The sequence below is a fragment of the Lonchura striata genome, unplaced genomic scaffold (genome assembly GCF_046129695.1).
Source record: "Lonchura striata isolate bLonStr1 unplaced genomic scaffold, bLonStr1.mat Scaffold_85, whole genome shotgun sequence".
Lineage (NCBI taxonomy): Eukaryota > Metazoa > Chordata > Aves > Passeriformes > Estrildidae > Lonchura > Lonchura striata.
In genome coordinates this window covers 173076-195287 of record NW_027461188.1, presented here as the reverse complement: position 1 = coordinate 195287, position 22212 = coordinate 173076, and the positions used below count along the sequence as shown (strand labels likewise).

The 22212-nt window shown below is 51.7% G+C and overlaps 1 protein-coding gene and 1 pseudogene across 1 annotated transcript in view; one reads left to right on the top strand and one right to left on the bottom strand.

Annotated features, from left to right (window-relative positions):
* LOC144248765 (uncharacterized) overlaps positions 1-22212 on the top strand; it is a 646176-nt gene that overhangs the window by 514860 nt on the left and 109104 nt on the right. The window lies entirely within an intron of this gene.
* On the bottom strand, positions 6801-7819 carry LOC144248785 (olfactory receptor 14J1-like; annotated as a pseudogene).

Below are 22212 nucleotides of genomic sequence, written 5' to 3'. Positions count from 1 at the left end.
CAAACCGGTTGGACAGGTTTTTGTTATCTCTCTCAGAGACAATGGTTTGCCCCGTAGAGGCAATGGTTTGTTTATACACTATTGACTGACTCACTGCCGGGCTGGTAAATGTAACACCGTGAGAGGTCCCACCCAGAGGGGGAAGCCAAGCACTCTATTATTGTTTAAAGGGGTAGCTTTTTGGGGAGAGGAGGCAGCTCTCTGGGCGGGACTCCGAGAGAAGCAGCTCGCTCTCTCTCTTCGCGGGATTCCCAGAGAAGCAGCTCTCTCTCTCTCTCTCTTCGCGGGATTCCCGGAGAAGCAGCTCTCTTCGGCGGCACTCGCAGCGAAGCAGCCGGCGCGCGCTGAGGCGACGGCAGCGGAGCTCAGAGGCAACCCCGGCACAGAGGAAGACCGGCCCCACTGCCACCAGATCTTCAGAGGAAAACCATACCCTTCTAAAGATCACCACTTCAGCTGCAATTCATCAACCATTGCAAGGGAAGCAATTGTCCCAGCAGAACTGATACTGGCACCCCGACTCCTCAGGTTCTGGACTTTTTCACTGGTTTTGTTTGTACCGATTGCATTTGCCTTTTTAAATTGTTGTCTAGTTTTCTCCTAGTAAAGAATTGTTACTCCCATTCCCACATCTTTGCCTGAGAGCCTTTTAATTTAAAGATCCTGGTAATTCAGAGGGAGGTGGGTTTGCCGTTCTCTATTGCACAGGAGGCTTTGCCCTCTTCCACAGACTCCTGTCTTGTCGAACCAAGACAGATATTGGCGCATCAACGTGAGGCCCGAGGGCATTGAGAGGGAAAAAGGATTAACAGTTCTTAAGTAATTTGGTTTTTTGTTGTGTGTAAAAACATCTTCAGTATCACAATGTGGTCTAGTTTACCTTGGTTTGGGTGGCACGTGATCGTAGCTATACTTTTCCCATTTGCAGACCCTTATCTAAAAATGGGTCCTATAACTAAGGCTACGGTGTCTGTTATCAAGTTTGGCTTCTGGGTTAATTGGGTGAGGAATTCATGGATCTTTAATTTCCTCTGGAAGGCAGGTACATGGATTCATAGCTATCACACGTTAACTGTATGTTTTTGGGGTTACTTTAATAACGGTACCTACTGCGAGGAAATAGCACCTGGGCAAACTTTCTCCCAACCTTTTAACCATCTTTTTGGGTCTGCTCCACCAGTTCTCAAAGGGTTAAGATCCTTTCTAAGTGCTAATGATACCATACAATGGGTGTTGTTGCTGATAGTCCTGTTATATTTAGCATTCAGAGATAAGGGAAGATTAACCTGGATAACTACCCTCACACCTACACCACAGACTCGAGATGCTGCTGCTCCAGAGCCTGACCCTGCCCCACAGCCCACCTCAGAAATGAATCACCCAGATTGGGTGAGGGTTCTGGTTAAGGAGATACGAGAGATGCTGAAGGAGTGCATTTCCCCAGCTGGTGAGAAACCGGCCCTTTGCCTTGAGGAAGGACAGTCTAATAGTACAGCTGTGGAACCCACAGATGTTACAACTGTCCAGGTTCCAGCTGAACCACAAAGGCAGTCACGGTCAGCAGCAGTGGCCCCGGTAGAAACAAGGAAGTCTAAGGTGAAAGCAGAGCACCCTGCAGATAGGGACAGGAATGGAGGAACCTCACAACCCACAGGGGAGCCAGAGATTGCTATCATCACCGAGTCCCTGACGTACGAAAGTCTTCGTAATCTGCATAAAGACATTGTGCGACGAGGGCGTGAGGCTTATGCTACCTGGCTACTCCGGGTTTGGGATCTTATGGGTACAGGCGTGCAGCTGGACGGTGGTGAGGCAAGGAACTTGGGACCCTTGACCCAGGACTCGGGTATAAATCAGGTTTTTGTAAGGGAACCAGGGTCCCTTTCTCTCTGGGAGCGGCTCTTAATGAGTGTCAGGGAGAGGTTTGTCCACAGAGAGAGAATGCAAGAGCACCATCATAGAATGCGCTGGAAGACCCTCGAGGAAGGGATCCAACTGCTGAGGGAAGTGGCAGTATTGGAGGTACTCTTTGGGAGGGATGGACGACACAATAATGACCCTGACAAGGTCAGGTGTACGGGACAAATGCTGTAGAGTCTGGCAAATCTTGGGCCATCTCAATATACCACCTTCATTGCAACAATCAATGCTGATGCCCAGCGGGAGACAGTGGGTTCTGTTGCCAACAAACTTAGGAATTATGAGAGTATGATTAATGGCCCAATGCAGGCTCATATCTCAGCCGTGATTAAGGAGTTTAAAGAGGAGATGAGGGAGGAGATAAGGAAGGTTAATGCAGCACCCGTGAGAGTCACAGGCCCCAGAATCAGCGCCCAACAATCCCCAGCTAGAGAGAGAGGGTACACCCCAAGGGCTAATCTGTGGTTCTTCCTGCGCGACCATGGGGAAGACATGGGGAGGTGGGATGGGAAACCCACTTCTGTCCTGGCAGCACGGGTCCGTCAACTTAAGGAGGGAAACTCTAACCGGGGGAGTTCCACCAAAGTGAAGGTAGCCTCAACCTCCCGTGACCAAGCTTGTGGGTACGATCTGTCAGACCCCCTTGAAGGGACCTCTAGTATGTATGCCCAGGAAAGGAATGATAACCAGTGTTAGAGGGGCCCTGTCTCTAGCCAGGGAGAGGCACGGGAAAACCGGATCTTCTGGACAGTGTGGATCCGATGGCCTGGCACATCAGAGCCACAAAAATATGATGCTTTAGTTGATACTGGTGCACAGTGTACTCTGATACCATCGGGACATGTGGGGGCAGAGCCTGTTTCCATTGCTGGTGTGACAGGGGGATCACAACATTTGACTCTGGTGGAAGCTGAGGTGAGCCTGACTGGGAAGGAGAAGGTAGATCAAGCCAACTCGCCGAACTCAAGGCCGTTCAGCTGGCTCTGGACATTGCTGAAAGGGAGAAGTGGCCAAAGCTCTAGCTTTATACTGATTCATGGATGGTAGCCAATGCTCTGTGGGGCTGGCTGGGAAGGTGGAGGAAGGCCAACTGGCAACGTAGAGGAAAGCCAATCTGGGCTGCTGATATATGGAAAGACATTGCCTCTCGGGTAGAAAAGCTGATGGTGAAAGTCTGTCATGTAGATGCCCATGTCCCCAAAAGTCGGGCTAATGAGGAGCACCGAAACAACGAGCAGGTAGATCAGGCAGCAAAAATAGAGGTGTCAAAGATAGACTTAGACTGGCACCATAAGGGGGAGTTGTTCCTGGCTCGATGGGCTCATGATGCCTCAGGTCATCAGGGCAGAGATGCCACCTACAAGTGGGCACGAGACCGAGGGGTGGATCTAACCATGGACAGTGTTTCTCAGGTGATCCATGACTGTGAGACGTGTGCTGCCATCAAACAGGCCAAGAGAGTGAAGCCCCTATGGTATGGTGGGCGGTGGTCCAAGTACAAGTATGGGGAGGCCTGGCAGATTGACTACATCACACTGCCCCAGACACGCCAAGGCAAGCGCTACGTGCTGACCATGGTAGAAGCCACCACTGGATGGCTGGAGACTTTCCCTGTACCTCATGCCACTGCCCAGAACACCATCTTAGGCTTCGAAAAGCAAGTCCTGTGGAGACACGGCACCCCTGAGAGAATTGAGTCTGACAACGGCACCCATTTCAAGAACAGCCTTATCAACACCTGGGCCAGAGAACATAGTATCAAATGGATATATCATATTCCCTATCATGCTCCAGCTGCCGGCAAAGTTGAACGGTGCAACAGACTCCTTAAAACTACCCTGAAGGCACTTGGTGGGAGAACATTTAGAAACTGGGAAATTAACCTGGCAAAGGCAACCTGGATGGTCAACACCCGGGGGTCTGTCAATCGAGCTGGCCCTGCTCAGTCAGAACCCTTACACGCAGTAGATGGAGATAAAGTCCCTGTAGTACATATGAAAGGTATTTTAGGGAAAACTGTTTGGATTAATCCCACCTCAGGCAAAGACCAACCCATTCGTGGGATTGTCTTTGCTCAAGGACCTGGTTACACTTGGTGGGTAATGCAGAAAGATGGGGAGACCCGCTGTGTACCACAGGGAAACTTGGTCTTAAGAGAGAACTGGGTGTAAGATTTCATAGTGTGCAGATGGAAATAGAATAAGGGGTGGATAATGTCCTGGGTTGTAAGATAAGCTTGTATTCTATTTGCCATCTGTTGAAGGCAAACCGGTTGGACAGGTTTTTGTTATCTCTCTCAGAGACAATGGTTTGCCCCGTAGAGGCAATGGTTTGTTTATACACTATTGACTGACTCACTGCCGGGCTGGTAAATGTAACACCATCCTTTTGTGAGGGGTCCCACCCAGAGGGGGAAGCCAAGCACTCTATTATGGTTTAAAGGGGTAGCTTTTGGGGAGAGAGGCAGCTGGCTCTCTCTCTTCGCGGGATTCCCAGAGAAGCAGCTCTCTCTCTCTCTCTCTCTCTTCGGCGGCTCTCGCAGCGAAGCAGCCGGAGCGCGCTGAGGCGGCGGCGGCGGAGCTTGGAGGCAACCCCGGCGCAGAGGAGGATCGGCCCCACTGCCACCAGATCTTCAGAGGAAAACTATACCCTTCTAAAGATCACCACTGCAGCTGCAGTTCATCAACCACTGCAAGGGGAGCAATAGTCCCAGCAGGACTGCTACTGGCACACCGAATCCTCAGGTTCTGGACTTTTTTCACTGGTTTTGTTTGTACCGATTGCATTTGCCTTTTTAAATTGTTGTCTAGTTTTCTCCTAGTAAAGAATTGTTACTCCCATTCCCACATCTTTGCCTGAGAGCCTTTTAATTTAAAGATCCTGGTAATTCAGAGGGAGGGAGGTTTGCCGTTCTCCATTGCACAGGAGGCTTTGCCCTCTTCCACAGACTCCTGTCTTGTCGAACCAAGACAGCCTGTCAGCCTGACCTCGGTGCCCGGCAAGGTTATGGAACAGATCACCTTGAGAGCCAGCACAGGGCACCCACAGGATGGCCGAGGGGTCAGAGCCAGCCAGTGTGGATTTAAGAGGGGCAGATCCTGCCTGAGCAACCTGATCTCCTTTTATAACCAGGTGACCCACCTGTGGATGTGGGAAAGGCTGTGGATGTGTCCATCTGGACTTCAGCAAAGCCTTGGACACTGTCTCTGACAGCATTCCCTGGAAAAGCTGCAGCCCACGGCTTGGGCAGGTTCCCTCCTGGCTGGGAGATGGAAGAGCTGGCTGGAGGCTGGGCCCAGAGAGGGGTGGGGATGGTGCTGCACCCAGCTGGTGTCCAGTCCCTGGCGCTGTCCCCAGGGATCTGTGTTGTGCCCAGTCCTGTTTAACATCTTCACTGATGATCTGGGGGAGGGGATCGAGCCCACCATCCCGAAATTTGCAGGTGACACCAAGCTGGGTGTGAGTGTGGATCTGCTGGAAGGCAGGACAAGAAGACACAGCCTCCAGCTGTGCCAGGGGAGGTTTAGGCTGGACAAGAGGAAGAAGTTCTTCACATAAAGGTGAGTGGGCATTGGAATGGCAGGCCAGGGGGCAGGTGGCAGAGTCACTGTCCCTCTCCAGTGGCACACAGTGGCATGGTGTGGGTGACAAGGCGGTATTAGGGCATTGGTTGGACTTGGTGATCCCAAAGGTATTTTCCAGCCTATTTGATTCTGTCATTCCGTGATAATTGGGACACTCTGGGGCCATTGTGACCCTGCAGGGCCTCGTGGAACTAAGAGGACCATGGTGACCCTGTGCAGCCCCATAGAACCAGGGCTCCATTGGGTGGTCTGGGGCCCAATGGGACCAGGGAGTCCCTGTGACACTGGGTCCTAGTGGAACCAGAGAGGCCATGGTGACACTGGGGGGCCTCGTGGAAACAAGGAGTCCATTGTGACACTGAAGGACTTGTGGAACCACAGACAGTATTGTGACAGTGTGGGACCTCATGTGACCATGGGGCCTTTGTGACACCCTGGGGCCCCATGGAACCAAGGGGATACTGTGAAACTGCGGCACCAATGAGATCATTGTGACACTGTGGAGCCCCATGGAACCAAGGAGTCCATTGTCACATTTTGGGGCCCATGGAACCAAGGAGACCAGTGTGAGAGTGCAGGGCCTGGTGTAACCAAAGGGACATTGTGACACTGAGGGGCCCCTTGGAACAAAGGACATCTTTGCAGATGACACCAAGCTGTATGTGAGTGTTGATCTGCTGGAGGGTAGGAGGGCTCTGCACAGGGCCCTGGACAGGCTGGATCCAGGGCCCAAATCCAACAAGGTGAGGTTTAACAAGTCCAAGTGCCGGGTCCTGCACTTTGGCCACAACAACCCCTGCAGTGCTACAGGCTGGGGACAGAGGGGCTGGACAGCAGCCAGGTAGAAAGGGACCTGCAGGGACTGATGGACAGCAGGCTGGACACGAGCCAGCAGTGTGCCCAGGGGGCCAAGAAGGCCAATGGCTCCTGGCCTGGATCAGGAATGGTGTGGCCAGCAGGAGCAGAGCTGCTGTGCCAGCCCTGATCTGCCCCAGCTCTGCACACAGACATTGCTGCTGCAGCTCCAGAGAAGGAAACAAAAGGGCATCTCTGCAGAAAACTCTGCTGGGAGATCCTTTAGATACTTTAAAGCCACTGAGGGCGCAGCCCCTCATTGACACAGTCTGGCACAGGGAAGGTGGAAAAAAGCAAAATGAGAAATGGCTCAAAAAATTACATTAATTGTGGAAAATATGAAAAAAGAAAAACAAAGGAAAAAAATCCCCACAACTAAACCAACAAGAAATACCAAAAATGACGTTTATTACAAGTGATTTGCATAAATTGACCAGCAGTTTAATGTCCCTGAAAGCATCCAGTCATCAGTCTCCTCACTGCAGCCTTGAGCTCCTGGTTCCTTAGGCTGTAGATGAGGGGGTTCAGGGCTGGAGGCACCACCGAGTACAGAACTGTCAGGACCAGATCCAGGGATGGGGAGGACATGTAGGGAGGCTTCAGATAGTAAAATATACCAGTACTGAAGAACAGAGAGACCACGGCCAGGTGAGGGAGGCAGGTGGAAAAGGCTTTGTGCCGTCCCTGCTCAGAGGGGATCCTCAGCACAACCCTGAAGATCTGCACATAAGAGAAAACAATGAACACAAAACAACCAAATGCCAAACACACACTAACAGCAATGAGCCCAAGCTCCCTGAGGTAGGATTTGGAGCAGGAGAGCTTGAGGATCTGGGGGATTTCACAGAAGAACTTGTCCAGGGCATTGCCATGGCACAGGGGCAGAGAAAATGTATTGGCTGTGTGCAGCAGTGAATAGAGAAAGGCACTGGCCCAGGCAGCTGCTGCCATGTGGGCACAAGCTCTGCTGCCCAGGAGGGTCCCGTAGTGCAGGGGTTTGCAGATGGACACGTAGCGGTCGTAGCACATGATGGTCAAGAGATAAAAGTCTGCTGAGATGAAGAACATGAAGAAAAAAAGCTGGGCAGCACATCCTGTGTAGGAGATGGTGCTGGTGTCCCAGAGGGAATTGTGCATGGCTTTGGGGACAGTGGTGCAGATGGAGCCCAGGTCGCTGAGGGCCAGGTTGAGCAGGAAGAAGAACATGGGCGTGTGCAGGTGGTGGCCGCAGGCTACGGCGCTGATGATGAGGCCGTTGCCCAGGAGGGCAGCCAGGGAGATGCCCAGGAAGAGGCAGAAGTGCAGGAGCTGCAGCTGCCGCGTGTCTGCCAGTGCCAGCAGGAGGAAGTGGCTGATGGAGCTGCTGTTGGACATTTGCTGTGGCTGTACATGGGCACCTACTCATGGTGAAAGGACAGTGAAGGGTTAGAGGAGATACTTGTAACCAAAATCAAAGACATTTCCCATTCACTCTTTTCTGGAGCACACTCAGACTCTGGAGCACACATTTTTATTTAAGAGTATATATTTGTTTATAAGGTCTGCAATATTTGTCACAGTATTCCTGGATATCAAAATTTCTGCATTTCTAGTTCCCCCAGGGAGAACAAAGCAAGTTCTCTGAAACAAAGTGAGGAGTGGAGAATGAGGTGAGGTGATCTCTCGGTCTGACCTGTTCAGATTTCTCTGGGCTTTAATCTCTCTCACCTTGAGGGTGATCACCTTCCCATGCGTCCCCTAAAATGTCACCAGGTACTGCTGAGAGCAGATGGATCCACCACTGCCCAGCTCCACATTTGGAGCTAAGGACTCAGGTTTATTTCACAAACCCAAGAGCATTTGCAGTGTCACAACACCTCTGTCTTTCCCCATCAAACTTAAAACTCAAACATTGTCTAAGACAGGTTTGCACCCTGCATTGAAGCTCCCAGCTTGGATTGAAATCTCAGGGACACTTCCAAGTGTCTTTCTGATGGCACTGGATGAAGGGAGGTGCAGCTCCTTCCCTGGCTGCACTGCCAGCCTTGCCCAGAGCCAGGCACTGGGGACAGCTGTGTCACCCTGAGCCAGCTGTGCCCCTGCCAGAGCCCCCAGTGCCGGGCAGCTGCTCCCAGCCCTGTGCTCTGCAGAGGGAACTGGGCCCGGGGCTGCAGAGCTGCCCCACGGCTCTGCTGCAGCTCTGCCTGCACAGGAGGGGCTGCACGCCTTGGAGCCCCGGCCCTGAGGGCAGAGGCTTGGCTGGGGCACAGGAGGGAGGGGGCTTGTGCAGAGGGAGGGGCTGCACTGGAGGGCATCCTCTGGGCATCTCTAAACTCTCCCTGCCTCAGCATTTCTGGGTTTTGTTTTCTCTCCTTCCCTGATCTTCTCTCTGCTTCCTGGAGATTTTCCTCCTGCAGGTGTTTCCCTGTGCCTCATCTCTCCCTGCCAGCACTCCCAGAACCCAAATCTCTGTACACTCTCCTTGGCCTGACAGAACCCTGCCAGTTTGCAGGACACTGGCTGGGGGCAGGTTCTGTTTGCAGCTTGGGAAAAGGACAGCTGAGACTGAGCCTGATGGCTCCAGCAAAGGTGATGCTGGGGCTGTCCATAGGCAGAGTGGCTGAAAGCACATTAGGGATCCCCTGTGAACCTATTAATTACTAAAATAACACTTCTATTGTCTCATGCACTTGTCAAAATTCATAATCCACCATTAATATTTATCCCCCTTCCCTGCCACTCTCCAATAACAGGAAACCAATTAAAAAGTCTTAGGAAATTTCCTCCTTTTTATCAAAATCGTTTTCTTGGAAAAATTCTATGACTGATCAGAACCCCTCAGAATGTCAGAGATTCATGAATATTTCACCTCCCCAGCACCAGAAATACTCAGAGTTGTACTCACAGGGTCTGTGGGCATTGGGATGTTCCAGCTTTAGGAGATCACTGCAGGAGCTGCAGCTGCATTGTCCTGTAGCCAGAGATTCCTGTGCCAAGGGCTGGCAGTGATTCTGCCCCAGGCACTTCTCAGCCCCTTCCCAGCCCTGACTGATTGAAGCTCTCTGTGCCTCTGTGCTGTGCCCGCGCTGGCTGCAGGCAGTGCCCCAGCCCTGCTGGGCTGGGAGAAGAGCTGCTCAGCAAGAGAAATGTGCTTTTGAAGCTCTCCTTGGTTACCAGGATCACCCTCTGTGCCAGGAGCCCGGCCCAGCTCAGCAGCACAGACACAGCACAAGGACCTTAATGAACCTCTCAGGGGCTGCTGTTGTTTTCATTAATCTCATTCCCAGAGAGTGTGTTCAAAAAACTTCTCAAGAACTCAAAGTGAGATTGAAACATTGAAGTTTCGTGGACTTTTAATGGGTCCCACTGAGGAAAACTACTGAGAAAGTGTTCCCAAGTAGAGCATAATGCTCGAGGCAGAGATGACAGCAAGGGACAAGCAAGGGAAAGGTGGCTCTGGTGCTGAGCAAACCTGGATGTGTTTCAGGAATGCAAAGGGCCCAGGCCTGAGCCCCAGCCCCTGGCAAGGCAGATCCTGTCCCTCCCTCTTTGCTCAGGGCTCTTCCCGGGATGGGCACTGGGATGTGCGGATGTGCAGTGCCAAGGGCAGGACCATGGGGCGGCCCCTGCCAGGCTGCTGAGCAGGGACAAGGAGGCACTGAGGCCCCAGGGCTGCAAGGGTCACTTGTCCCCTGGTGGCCTCAGGCCCAGGGCCAGCAGCCATGGCCAAAGGGCTGCACAGGTTGGCTCTGTCAGGGCCTTGCAGCTGCTGCACATCCCTGAGCCCTCTGCAGCCCAGGCTGTCCCACGGTGTCCCTGCCCTGCGCCTCTGTCCCTGCAGGCTGTCGTCACCCCCGGCTGCCCCACCTCGCTGGCCCTTCCTTTGCTGGCAGCTCTGCCTCCTGCTGCCCCTGCCTGGCCACACAAAGCCTTGGGCTGCTCCAGGCTCCTGCTGGGGACGTGCTGCACTACAGCCCTGCCCTGGGAGGGAAATTCCTTTCTCCTGGTGTCCAGTCTGGGCCTGTCCAGCTGTTCTTTGCATTAATTCTTTCTTTCTCTGGCTGTTCTCTGCTATGTCAGAAGGATCCACCATCTCTGAAATCACCCTTCAATCCCTCCCAGGGCTCTCCTCTGCTGTCCTCAGTCTCCACCCCACTGAGCACAGAGCTCCTTTGTCCCTCTAGAGTGGTCAAGTGCCTGAGGACAAGAGCTTCTGGACAAGAGGGACAGTTCTTTTCCACAGGAAGGAAACCACAGAGCCCCAGGGCTTTGAAGGCAGATGTGAAGCTGTCACCAGAGGCCAAGGCAAGTCTGACCTGTCTGTAACTGCAGCTTATGTCTGAAAGCAGCCTTCGGATATATGGGGAGTTTTAGGGTTGGAATTCCATTTCAGCAGTGGGTTCCTGGAATAGGAATGACAGTTCTCCACCTGAAGGAAAGGATGCAGTCTGAGTGTTTCAAAGGCTGATTAAAGGCAGCCCCAAGGAGGCCAAGGCAGACAGACCTGTTTTCAGGGAAGAATCCTTGGGCAGACAGAATCTGGGAGGCCAAACCCCACTTTTGTCTATGGCTGTCTGGATAAGGACAGTTTTTTTCCATAGGAAGGAAAGTACGGAGCCCCGGTATTTGAATGACAGAGGAGAGTTGGCCCTCAGGAGAACATGGACAGTCCTGGCAGGTTTTGTCTGGGAGCTGTCCATGTATATAAGGAATTTTGGAGGCAGATTCTCAGTTTTGGCCATGGATACCTGGACTTGAAAGATGGTTTCTTCCATGGGAAGAAAAGCACAGCCCCCAGTGTTTTGAAGGCAGATGAGAGGTGGCCCCAAAGAGGCCAAGGCCAGCCCAGAGCTGTCTGTCCTGGCAGGCTTCACATGGGAATAATCCTTGGATATAATCAAATTTGGAGGAGTAATCCTAATTTCAGCCATGAATAACTGGAAGAGAAGGACAATTCTTTCCCACAGGAAAGAAAGCATGGAACTCTAGGGTTTAAGGCACAGATGAGAAACAACCTTCAACATGCCAAGGTCACTTGGACCAGACATGCAACCCCCCGGAGGCCCAGCCAGCCAGACCTGTTCCATGTTCTTGGATCCTTGGGGCCCTGCAGCATCACAATTTCTCCTTGGTTCCATGAGGCCCTGTAGGATCACAACAGATCTTTGTTCCCATGAAGCCCAGTGATATCACAATGGTCTCCTTGGCTCCACAGTGGCACAATGGCCCCTTGCTTCCATGAGGCCTTGCAGTGTCAAAATGGTTTCCTTTTTTCCATGGGAAAATGCCACAATGGCCCCTTGGTTCCATGAGGTCATGGAGTCTCAAAATGGCCCCTTGGTTCTGTTGGGTTCCCCAGGATCACAGTGGCCCCTTGGTTCCACCAGGCCTGGATGTGTTACACTGGGCCCTTGCTTCCATGGGGACCCGCAATGTCACAATGTCCACTTGATCCATGAGACCTGGCAGTGTCACAGTGGTTGCCTTGGTTCTGTGAGGCCCTGTGGTGTCACAATGGCCCCTGGGTTCCATGGGGACTTGGAGGGTCAAAATGGTCTCATTGGTTCCATGGAGCCCCGCAGTGTCACAATAGTCTCTTTTGGTTCCACAGTGTCACACTGGCACCTTGGTTCCCTGAAGCCCTGCAGTACAGAATGGATCCTTGGTTCCATTAGGCTCCTCACTGTTACATGAGTCCTCAGTGCCACGGAGTCCTGCAGTGTCACAGAGCTCTCCTGGGTTCCATGGTGCCACACAGGGTCACCACGGCCCCTCAGTTCTGCAAGGCCCCACAGTGTCACAAGGCCCCCTGCTCCCATGAGGCTGGGCCATGTCGCAATGGTCTCATTGGTTCCATGAGGCCCTGCAGTTCCACAATGGCCCTTGAAGTGTCACCATAGTCTCTGTGGGTTCACCCACTGGTTCACAATGTCCTTGGTACCATGATGCCCCATAGTATAACAATGGTGTCCTTGGTTCCACAGTCAGAATGGCTCCATGGTCTCATGGTGCCCCACAGCCCCTTATGGAGCCCCACGGCCCCTTATGGAGCCCCACATTGTCACTGTGATCCCCTTGATTCCATGAGACCATGTCATGCTACAATGACCCCTCACTTATACAGTATCACAATGGCCCCTTTGGTTCCAGTGAGTCATGAAATGTCATAATTTTTGGAGAATGGTTGTTGGAACAAGGCCATGAATCTATGGAATACTTGTTTCAAAAAAACCTCTGTTTAAGACTCCAGAATCAGGCTGTGTCTGACCTGGGAACAGAACTTGGGAACTAGGCTCTGTGTCTAGGCCTGGGAAACCGCATTCTGTACAAGGTCTAGGAATGAGATAATAAGGCCAGGCATAGCCTTGAAGATATGCTTGTACAAGTACAGGCTGTAAGACATGTTCAACAAAGATTAAATGTCCTTGGAAGATGTGACTTAGAGATGAGAATTTACCTTGAGAAACTTAGCTGCAGTTGTAACTGCACATAGGAGAAATAAAACAAAGACCTTTGTAAATTAACTAATGAGAGCTTACTGCTGATTATGCTTGTAGAATACCTATATAAGCTAAGTGGCTTTTTGATTAAAGTTGGAGCTTGCTATCAATCATATTGATTGTGTGCCTTTTTCCCCACTGCCCACGTCACATAATGGTCTCCATGGTTCCATGAGTCCCCACAATGAACTTTTGGTTCCATGAGCTTTTGTACTGCCAACAAGAGGCTCCTTGGTTCCACAGTGTCACAATGGACCCTTGGTTCCATCAGGTTCAGTAGCATAACATGGACACCCTGATTCCATGGGGTTGTGTGGTGTCACAATGATCTCCTTGGTTCTACGGCCCTGCTGTGGCTGCTGTGTAACAATGGACCTGTGGTACCATGAGGTTCCACAGTGCCACCATGGTCCCTTTGGTTCCACAAGGCCTTGCTGTGCCAATGGCCCCTTGGTTCCATGAGGTTCAGTGCTGTCAGCAATGATCTCCTTGGTTCTGCAGTGTCACAATGGATCCTTGGCTCCATGAGGTGCCTGGCCTCCCACAGCCCCTCACGGCCCCTCACAGCCCCTCACAGCCCCTCACGGCCCCTCATGGCCCCTCACAGCCCCTCACAGCCCCTCATGTCCCCTCATGGCCCCTCACGGCCCCTCACGGCCCCTCACGGCCCCTCACGGCCCCTCACAGCCCCAGCCGTGGGGCTCCTCCCCAAGGAGAAGGGGTCGGGCCCTGCCTGTTCTCCTTTAATTTCAGTCCCTTCCCAGTGCCGAGCAAAGAACGGCTGGAATGGAGCCTTTCCCAGCCTTTCGCTCTGGGCTGGCTGCGGGCTGAAGCCCTGCAGCCCCGGCCTTTGCTGTGCCGTGTCCGTCCCTGTCCCGACCCCGCCCGGCTCTGGCAGCAGCAGCAGCCGCAGCGCAGCGGGCGCCGGCCCGGCCCGGCCGGGGCTCCCGGGCAGGAGCAGCAGCAGCGCCGGCCCCTTCCCGCCTGCTCCTGCCTCGGCTGCCGAGGGCTTTTCCAGCTGGACTCTGGAGCAGAGCAACAAGCACCCGCACACAGCCCTGGCTCCTCAGGGCCCGCCTGTGCTGCCCCGAGCCAGCCCCCAGGGGAAGGAAGGATCGGGTTCCAGCGCTGTTTTCAGCACTGTTTTACTCACCCTGAGCTGACAGCAGGAGGCTGCTGCTGCCTTCGCCTTGGGAATTGCAGAGCACGGCTGCTCTTGCCCTGCTACTTACCACCTGAATTTTATCCATAAAACTGCAAGTGCCTCTTTCAGTTGGCGCTAACCACAGTGCTTTCATGACAGTAAAGTCAGTATTTTTGTTGCAGGCATGAGGATCAGCAGATACTGGAATGCCCACCAGTTCCTGAGCACTAAGGTGAGAGGAATGAAAGGCTACAAAGGCCACATTTGCAATGCTCAAACACAGCCCTGTTGCTGGTGCTGATTAAATAGAACCAACTGACAGAGACCATCACAGAAATTGCATCTGAAGTGTGCAATTAAATTTAAAAATCCACCAGGAAAGATGGAAACCAGAACTTCTTGACTCACTTCATTGATTCTTCCCAGAAGCAGGAAATGTCAATGCCCAGAGGTGTTTTTCCTGCTAGGGAGCACAGTGAGAGCCCAGCCTGTGCCCAGTCCCAGCAGGAACCTGAGCCCAGCCCAGGGAGCTCAGCGCACGCGGGGCCAGGCCCAGAGCCCCCGGCACGGCCGCCCATTGCGTGGCAGCGGCGCAGACGGAATGTCCTGCGGCCCAAACCTCCTGCTCCTGCCACACAGCATCCAGCCTTCTCCCCTCCTCCTCTTCCTCTCCCTGCACGGCACAAATTCCAGCTCAGAGGAGGCTTCCCCAGAGAGGGCTCTGGCTCCTGCTCCAGCCTGAGTGTCCCTGCAGAGGAACAGGGCATCTTTCAGGCACTTCCACAAGATCAGGCTTCTCATTTCATGGTGAATCTGGGATGAAAATGTGCTTGTTAATAAAGCCAAAAGCCATGGGAATGGACTAGTAATTATTAGAAGAAAAACACCTTTCTTCCAGGCAAGGTTCACCAAGTCATTGCCTGCATTTCTCCTTTTCAGATTCTTTCAGTCGGCTACTCTGAGAGGTCCAGCTTGTTCTAGTGCTTATCAGGAACTGATTGTACTCTTGATTTATGCATCAATGCACCAGATGTGGAATCATCTACACTGAATTCAGAAACAAACTCCCTCTGTCAGAGCATTTTCACATTCCAGATCATTTTCAAGATGTCCACTGACAGGCTGGAATGATTATTATTACACAACTCTCCACTTTGGGCTGCAGGCTCGAGATTATTTCTCTGAATTCAGACAGGTTTGTATTCTCTAACAATTCCTGGTACCACCTCCTGATTTTTTAGCCTACAACAGTAACAATGAAAACGTTACCCCCAGCACAACTCCCCAGTCCACCAGTTAAAGAAAGGACAAGCTGTCAACTTATCCAAACCTTTGTCCTGCTCTGCTGCAAGAGTCCAGCAGCACACAGGGTGTGGAAAGCCAAGAGAAGCTGCAGTTGGTGGCATATCCTGTGACAGGAGCTCGACCTCATTTTCCAGGAAGGGTTCTTGAGAAGAGCAAAGAGGACTATGGAGAAGATTCCTGAAAAACTAAAACAGCTTTCCAGAAGTGAAATGAAAATGAAAAGAAACAATCTGAAATGTTTTCCCCTATTTATTTCTATGCTCCCCTTTTCCATCTTGTTCTCCATCTTATAAATTCCAAATGCATGTCACCTCTAAGACTGGTGACTTACCAAGTTTTAGACACTCTAACATACCATGAGCTACACACAGTTTGCCTTCCCCTGTGCCAGCTGGAAAGCAGTGCTGGAGCCATAAGAGCAGTGCTTGGGTCGGGCACAAGTCCTGCAGCCAGGGAATGTGCCCCGCCGGTGTGTGACCCTCAGCAGGACAATGCACAGCAGCGTTGCTGTGCCGGGTCTCCATGGAGCCATCCCAGGAGCAGCTGCTGAGCTCAGAAGCCATCGCAGCCAACACCCAGCTCCAAAGGCCCTTGGCAGGGTGGGCTCCTGGCCTGGCTCTGTGTGCCAGGAGCCGGCAGCGCTGAGTGCAGGGAGCCCAGGGAGGGCACAGAAACGCTGGGTGAGAAATGCTGGGGCACAGTGAGATGGGCGAGTGCAGCCGGCCAGGGCAGAGGAGCAGCGTGCACAGGGGCCACAGCCCCAGGACAGATGGGCAGGGCTGGGCAGGGCTGGGCAGGGCTGGGCAGGGACAGAGGCACCCAGGCCTTTGTCCCTGGGCTCGGGCAGCACCTCTGGAGGGCCCACAGAAGGAACTTTCCTCGGAGGCTGTCATGGTTTGACACTGGCACAATGCCAGTGCCCCCATGAAAATGTGATCCCTCCCTTGAATGATGTGAAGTGGAATCTAAACAGAGCAAAGCAGGCCCAAGCTTAATAACAGAAAAAAACTTTATTAAACTACTACTACAAAAGAAAAGAGAAAACTAAAGAAGGGAAAAAAAAAAGCACACAAAGATCAAATGAAAACCTTGCAAAACATTCCTCCCCCCACCACCCAACTCCAACAAACCACAGTGAGACACAATCTGGACCCCAATCAGGTTTCCACCCTCCAAACAATCGATACTCAGTCCATCGAGGGAACAGAGTCTCCCCTGTGCCACAGACCCCCCAAGAAACACACTCCACATCCTGTGTTTCCATGTCACACATGGCACCGCCCAGAGAAAAAGTTTGCCATGGTGACCCTTCTCCTTTCCATGCACAGTGCTCTCACCACCAATGCATGGATGGACAGACTGCTTTTAGGATTTTTCCTTTCAAGGATGCCCTGCCAAGAGGGGAGAAAACAACAGTTCAATTTTTCATTGTTTGGGACCACAGTCCCCCCCATTTTCCCCTGGGGCCGAGGGCTCGAGAGCAGAGATCTTCTTCTCTTCTCTTTCCTTTCCAGGACAAGGGGGCGACACCACAAACCCCCTAACATTTCTCTGTTCACTTTTGTCTTTTTCCCAGCCGAAGCAGGTCTCTTGACTCACTGGCATCCTCCCAAAACACAGTCCCTCTTGAAGGAGAAGATTGGTTCAGGTTGTGGCTAACACGGAAAAGTCCAGCCAAAAGCCACTCCTTGTCCCCCTCCCATCTAGAATTCCTCCTTCTAACATCCCAGGGTCCAAGGTGTCCCTCTTCCTCTCTTTCAAACCGAGGAGGGGAAGGAAAAATTCACAAGCTTTCATTTCTCAAGGAAGGGTTAAAAGTCCGAACTCCCAGGGATGGCTCGATGCCCGGACATCCAGCAACTCCCACGCAACTGGGCACCTTGCAGCTTCCCCCCGCCGCTGACTGCCACTGTCTCTTTTCTCTCTCCTTCTCGGGAGAGAAACTCTGGGGTGGGGGGGGGAATGGAGATATCCCAGATTTCTTCCACCCTTCCATCTGCAGGGGCCAGCCCGGTTCCAGTCCTTCCACCACCCTTGGGACCTACCTTTCAGGCCATGGGGCTTCCCCTCTCCCACCCAGCTCGTGGCTGGGCAGGGGAGAGTTTGCACTGCACGCTGACCAGAACCAAAGAGAGCGAGTTCCCCTGGGAATTCTGCTTTTAACTCCTCTGTGTTCTCAGAGGCGTGTTCAACTTCAATTGGTCAATATCTAAATTGACCTCTTCCTTCGGGAAAAAAATTCTCTTTCTGTGTCAAACCACGACAGAGGGGCTGCACCTTGGTTCTCCCGTGCCCCTCCCTGAGGAGACTGGCAGGGGTTGCAGATTTTTGGCATTTGTCCTTGCTGCCCCTCACATCCCCCTGCCCCACAAACAGCCCCGAGCCACCCGTGAGGGACAGGCCCTGCTGTGCCTGGCTGGGCTCAGGGCTTGGCCTTTCTGCTTCCCCCAGCCAGCCCAGGCCTTGCTCAGCATTGCAGTTCCCTGCTCTGAGCCTTGGGCTCCCTGCAATCCTGGCCTCAAGGATCTGCTCTCACCAGTCCCTGGGAGCCTTTGGCAGTCCCTGCCCTCATTGGGGCTCTGTGATGCTCCAAGGGACTTGGAGTTTTGCTCCTGACTTCATGAGCAGCTTCTTCAGCTTTCTCTCAGTGCCTGAGGGTCCTGGACTCAGCTGAAGATCCATTGTAGGGCTCATTAAAGTACACAAAGCCCTCGGTGGGGCGGGCTTCCTCTTCCTGCAATTGTCTACAAGTTTTCAGGCCCTGTACAGCAGATTGGAGTCAGTTTAAAGATCCTTTAAGAAAAGAGATTTAATGGAACATTAATTATTTATTTTAACAGAGTATTTTTTATTTTCCAGTTCAGAGAAGAGCTGATAGAAGTGATCTTGATGCTCACTGTCTCCTTAGGAGGTCTGGGCATGTAGAAGAATGAGCCCCCTGAGGGCTGACCCTGTTTGGACAAGCTGCTCCTCACCCCCAGCCTCACCATGTCTGACATTGCCCACCTGGCACTGACATCCCTGTGCCCTGCAGCAGAACCTTGTCCCTGAGCTCTGCAGCTCCATGTCCCAGCCCATTACACCATGTCCCACCTGCTCTCCTAAGGGCTCTGCTTGCACACACGTCCAGGAGAAGTTTTCCTGTTGAGAAAGAAAGAATGGAAAAGCTTGAGCAGGTTTCCTAAACAACAAACCCCCCTCAGGAGCCACCTGCTCAGTACAGGCTGCCTGGAGTGGTGTCACCTTTCTACAAGGGACAGTATGACCAGAGCTGATCTCTGGAAGCAGAATTCTCTGAGTCTCCCAGCTGAATTATCTGTCCCTGTCCTTTCCCTGGATCTCTGTTGCAGATGGAAGCTGCTGGTGCCAGCCTCACCTTTAACCTCTCTTTGGAATGCAAACAGATGTTCCCAGCTGTGTTAAGCAGGATTTGCTCAATGTTTCTATCAATCTTTTGTGTTCCACATGGAACAAATTGGCCATTTTGGCACTGAGGGTGTGACATGGAAGCAAGGAGTCAATTGTGACCCTGGGGACCCATGAAACCAAGGGGCCATGGTGACACAGCAGGGCCACGTGGATCCAGTGGTCCATTGTGACACTGTGGATCCAAGGAGACCATGGAGACACCCCCAGAACCTCATGGAACCAAGGAGTCCATGGTGACCCAGCGGGGCTGCATGGAGCCAATGGTCCATGGTGACACTGCTCGTCCAAGGAGCGCATTTGTACACTGCAGAAGCTCATGGAGCGAGGTGGGCATTGTGACACTGAAGAACTTCATGGCACCAAATATCCATGGGGACACAGCAGGGCATCATGGAACCCAGGAACCGCTGTTGGCAGTGCAGAAACTCCTGGAACCAGGGGCCGTTGTGGCACTTGAGCACCAACACAGCTGCTGCACCTTGTCCCCTGCCCTGCAGAGCTCCTTGGGAGGTACGGCAGGAGCAGAACCCTGGGAGCCTCGGGAATGCCCCTCTGGGATCCATGGCACACACTCCCAGGGGCTGGAATTCCAGTTCCCAGACAGGAAAAGATGTTCCTGCTCTTGAAGGCAAAGCTCTTAACTAGGAGCCACAATCCAAGTGGAGCAAGATCCTACAGTGACATTTCACTACCAGCCTTCCTAACTTCACCCATGGCTGTTGCATCTCATGGATTGGGAATGAAATCAGGGCAGGGTCTTTGGTGGGAGCTGTCCTGGCTCAAGGGAGACACTGAGAGAGAAACAGAGCAGGCAAAGGAAGGCAGGAGAGAAAGGAGGTGTTTTGGTTTGGAAAGACAGGTGTCTTCTAAGGAAGGCAGGAGCCTCCCCTGAAATGAAATAATGTAGGCTCTTTCTTTCTGAATTGTTATAAATTTGAAATTAAGGGGGGCTCTCAGGTAAAAATATGGGAGGAGGAATAACAGTTTTTTATTAGGGAAGAAGATGAAAATATGAACAATGCAGTGAACCAGAACAACACTGAGAGAGCCAGAATACAACCTGACACTCTGTTGAACAGGTTGTTGGTCACAGTCCAATTGGAATTGTGGCTGCAGTCCTCCTGGAGTGATAGGTGTGGTTCTGTTGGAGTAGTGATCCTGTAGAGAAGGGTGTCTTCTCCGGAAGAGGCAGTGCAAGAGGCAGCTGTTCCTCTGGAAAATCCAGCCCAGAAAAGCTGTGTTGGTGGGCCAGAATCTCAAGACTGGATGCAGGTAGGAATGCTTGGCTCCTCCCTCTGGGTGGAGCATCTCACAACAGTTCTTATCAGTCATGCAGTGACATTCAATAGCCCATTATCAGCAGATGTCTCCCCTGAGGGAGGATTGATTGTGGAAGAGATAAGGAAAACTGCCCACTTAACACAGGACAACTGCCATGCAGATGGCAAATAGAACACATCTTGCTTTTCAGTCTGGGACAGGAGGTCACAAAATCAGCTGAGAAGGCAGCACTCTGAAAAGCAAACCAGAACTGACAGAAAATGAATGGGACAGAAATCAATAATTCTGATCGTTTTATTTATTATCAAAATAAATCACAACCACCCAGCCCCACACAATTCTGATCCCACAACCTCAAATTTGGATCTCACTTCTCCCAATCTCCTTCCAACCCCATCTCATCCTGGAGACTGTGAATTGAGTAATTTTGGCATGGGGCTGAGGTGGGAACCAGCCATTTTGAGGTGGGATTGAGCAATTTTGGGGTTAGATTGAGGGGTTTCCAGTGGGATTCAGTCATTTTGAGGTGACAGACAAATCCACCTTGTTATTTGGAGTGCAAAGATATGGAGAATACTACCAGATATCCCCCAAGAAGCCACAAATCCTTCAGAATATGTTCCCAAACAATAAATTCCACCTCAAATACCTCTTAAATGGTGGGACTTTTGACATCTCTGGTCAATAACAATTTTAGTTATTTTTCAAGTGCTTTTAAGTGATAAAGACAAATTGGAAGAAAATTAGGGACAAACCAAAACCAGAGACCCCTTGAGCATCCTCTGAGCACTGGACAAAACAAACTCAGCAGAAATCAAATTTAACCCTCCATAAAATGCCTTGAGGAAGATTTGCTCTTCCCACAAGTCACTTGTATTGAAAATGCAAACAAATCCCAAACATTAATAAACCAACAACAGAGGCAATTCTGTGGCAATTCCAAATTTCATCAGTTCCAGCACAGTTCCAGCTCAGATGCTGGCAGGTTCTGATTAAAGAAAAGTCGAAATTTGTCGCAATACAGATTATTAAAAGGAAGGGAAAGGTCTGTGTAGCTGTCACAAAGGTGAGAGGGACCAAGAAAATAATGCTTCTCCCCCAAAAGCCCGTGAATTCAGGAGTTATTTGGGAATTTAGCTACTTGAGCTGGGCTTCTTGTAGGACTTTAGTAGCCTTGTGTTCCTCACCGCGTGGTGAATGATCCTTGTCAGTCTCGTTGGTATCATTTGTTCCCTTTCCTCCAGTGATTTTAACAAACTTTTCAGAGAAGGACAACAAAATATTTTCTTTACAATGGCCACCCACAAAAGCAATTTTCCTCATAAGTTCTCCCAAAAGTTGCTCAGCGTGTTATGAACAAAACAGCCTGGCAGGGACACTTGGCTCGAACTAAGTACTGACATTGAAATGTTAATTAGCTAATCGCTCCTGGGAATCACCTACACCCCCACCCAAACTAGGACTAGAATGCAAAATAAGCCAGTGGAATCATGGGAGAGGGTTTTTGGGGATGAAAAACACCCCAAAATGAAAAAGAGGGGCACAGTGGAGGGGGCTGGATGGGTGTGCTGGTTGGGGAAAAGTGAACCCCATCCCTAGTCTGTGTTTAACCTGTCACTATAACCTGCAGAGAACCAGATTGGACTGGGCTGTGGGAAGCAGGCACAAGGAATCAGACACTCTTCCTGGTGTTACCAGGAGGGAAGGAGAGGGATAGCTGCTGCTGGACCTCGGCAGCAGGCTCTGCACATCCCCCCACCCTGCGGCTACCAGTGTGCCAGGAGGAAAGGAGAGAGGACGCTCTGCTGATCCGGACTTCAGATACAGACTGGACACCTCTTCACCTCTGGCTACCAGCATGCCACGGAGACTCCAGGGACAGACTCTGCAGCCTTCTCACCCTTCGGCTACCAGAAGAAGCTACAACTCCCCCCCCGCCGAGCTGACTTTTTAATAAAGAGATGAACACTAATAAAGGCATAGACCCTGTTCATTTCAAGAGGAAGCTGCATTGTAGTTTCTAAGATTTCCTCCAGAAAGAGCCACAAGCTCCTCAGAGGAGGGAACCAGGCTGTTGTCAAAGGCACTTGGGATCAGACAACAGTGCCCTGAAGTCACTCTGCCAAAATAATGTTGCAATCTGGTTAACAAAATTGTTAGAGAGATGCCTCTGCCCCAATTAAGGTGCTAACAAGACCAAATCCAAAGTGGATTT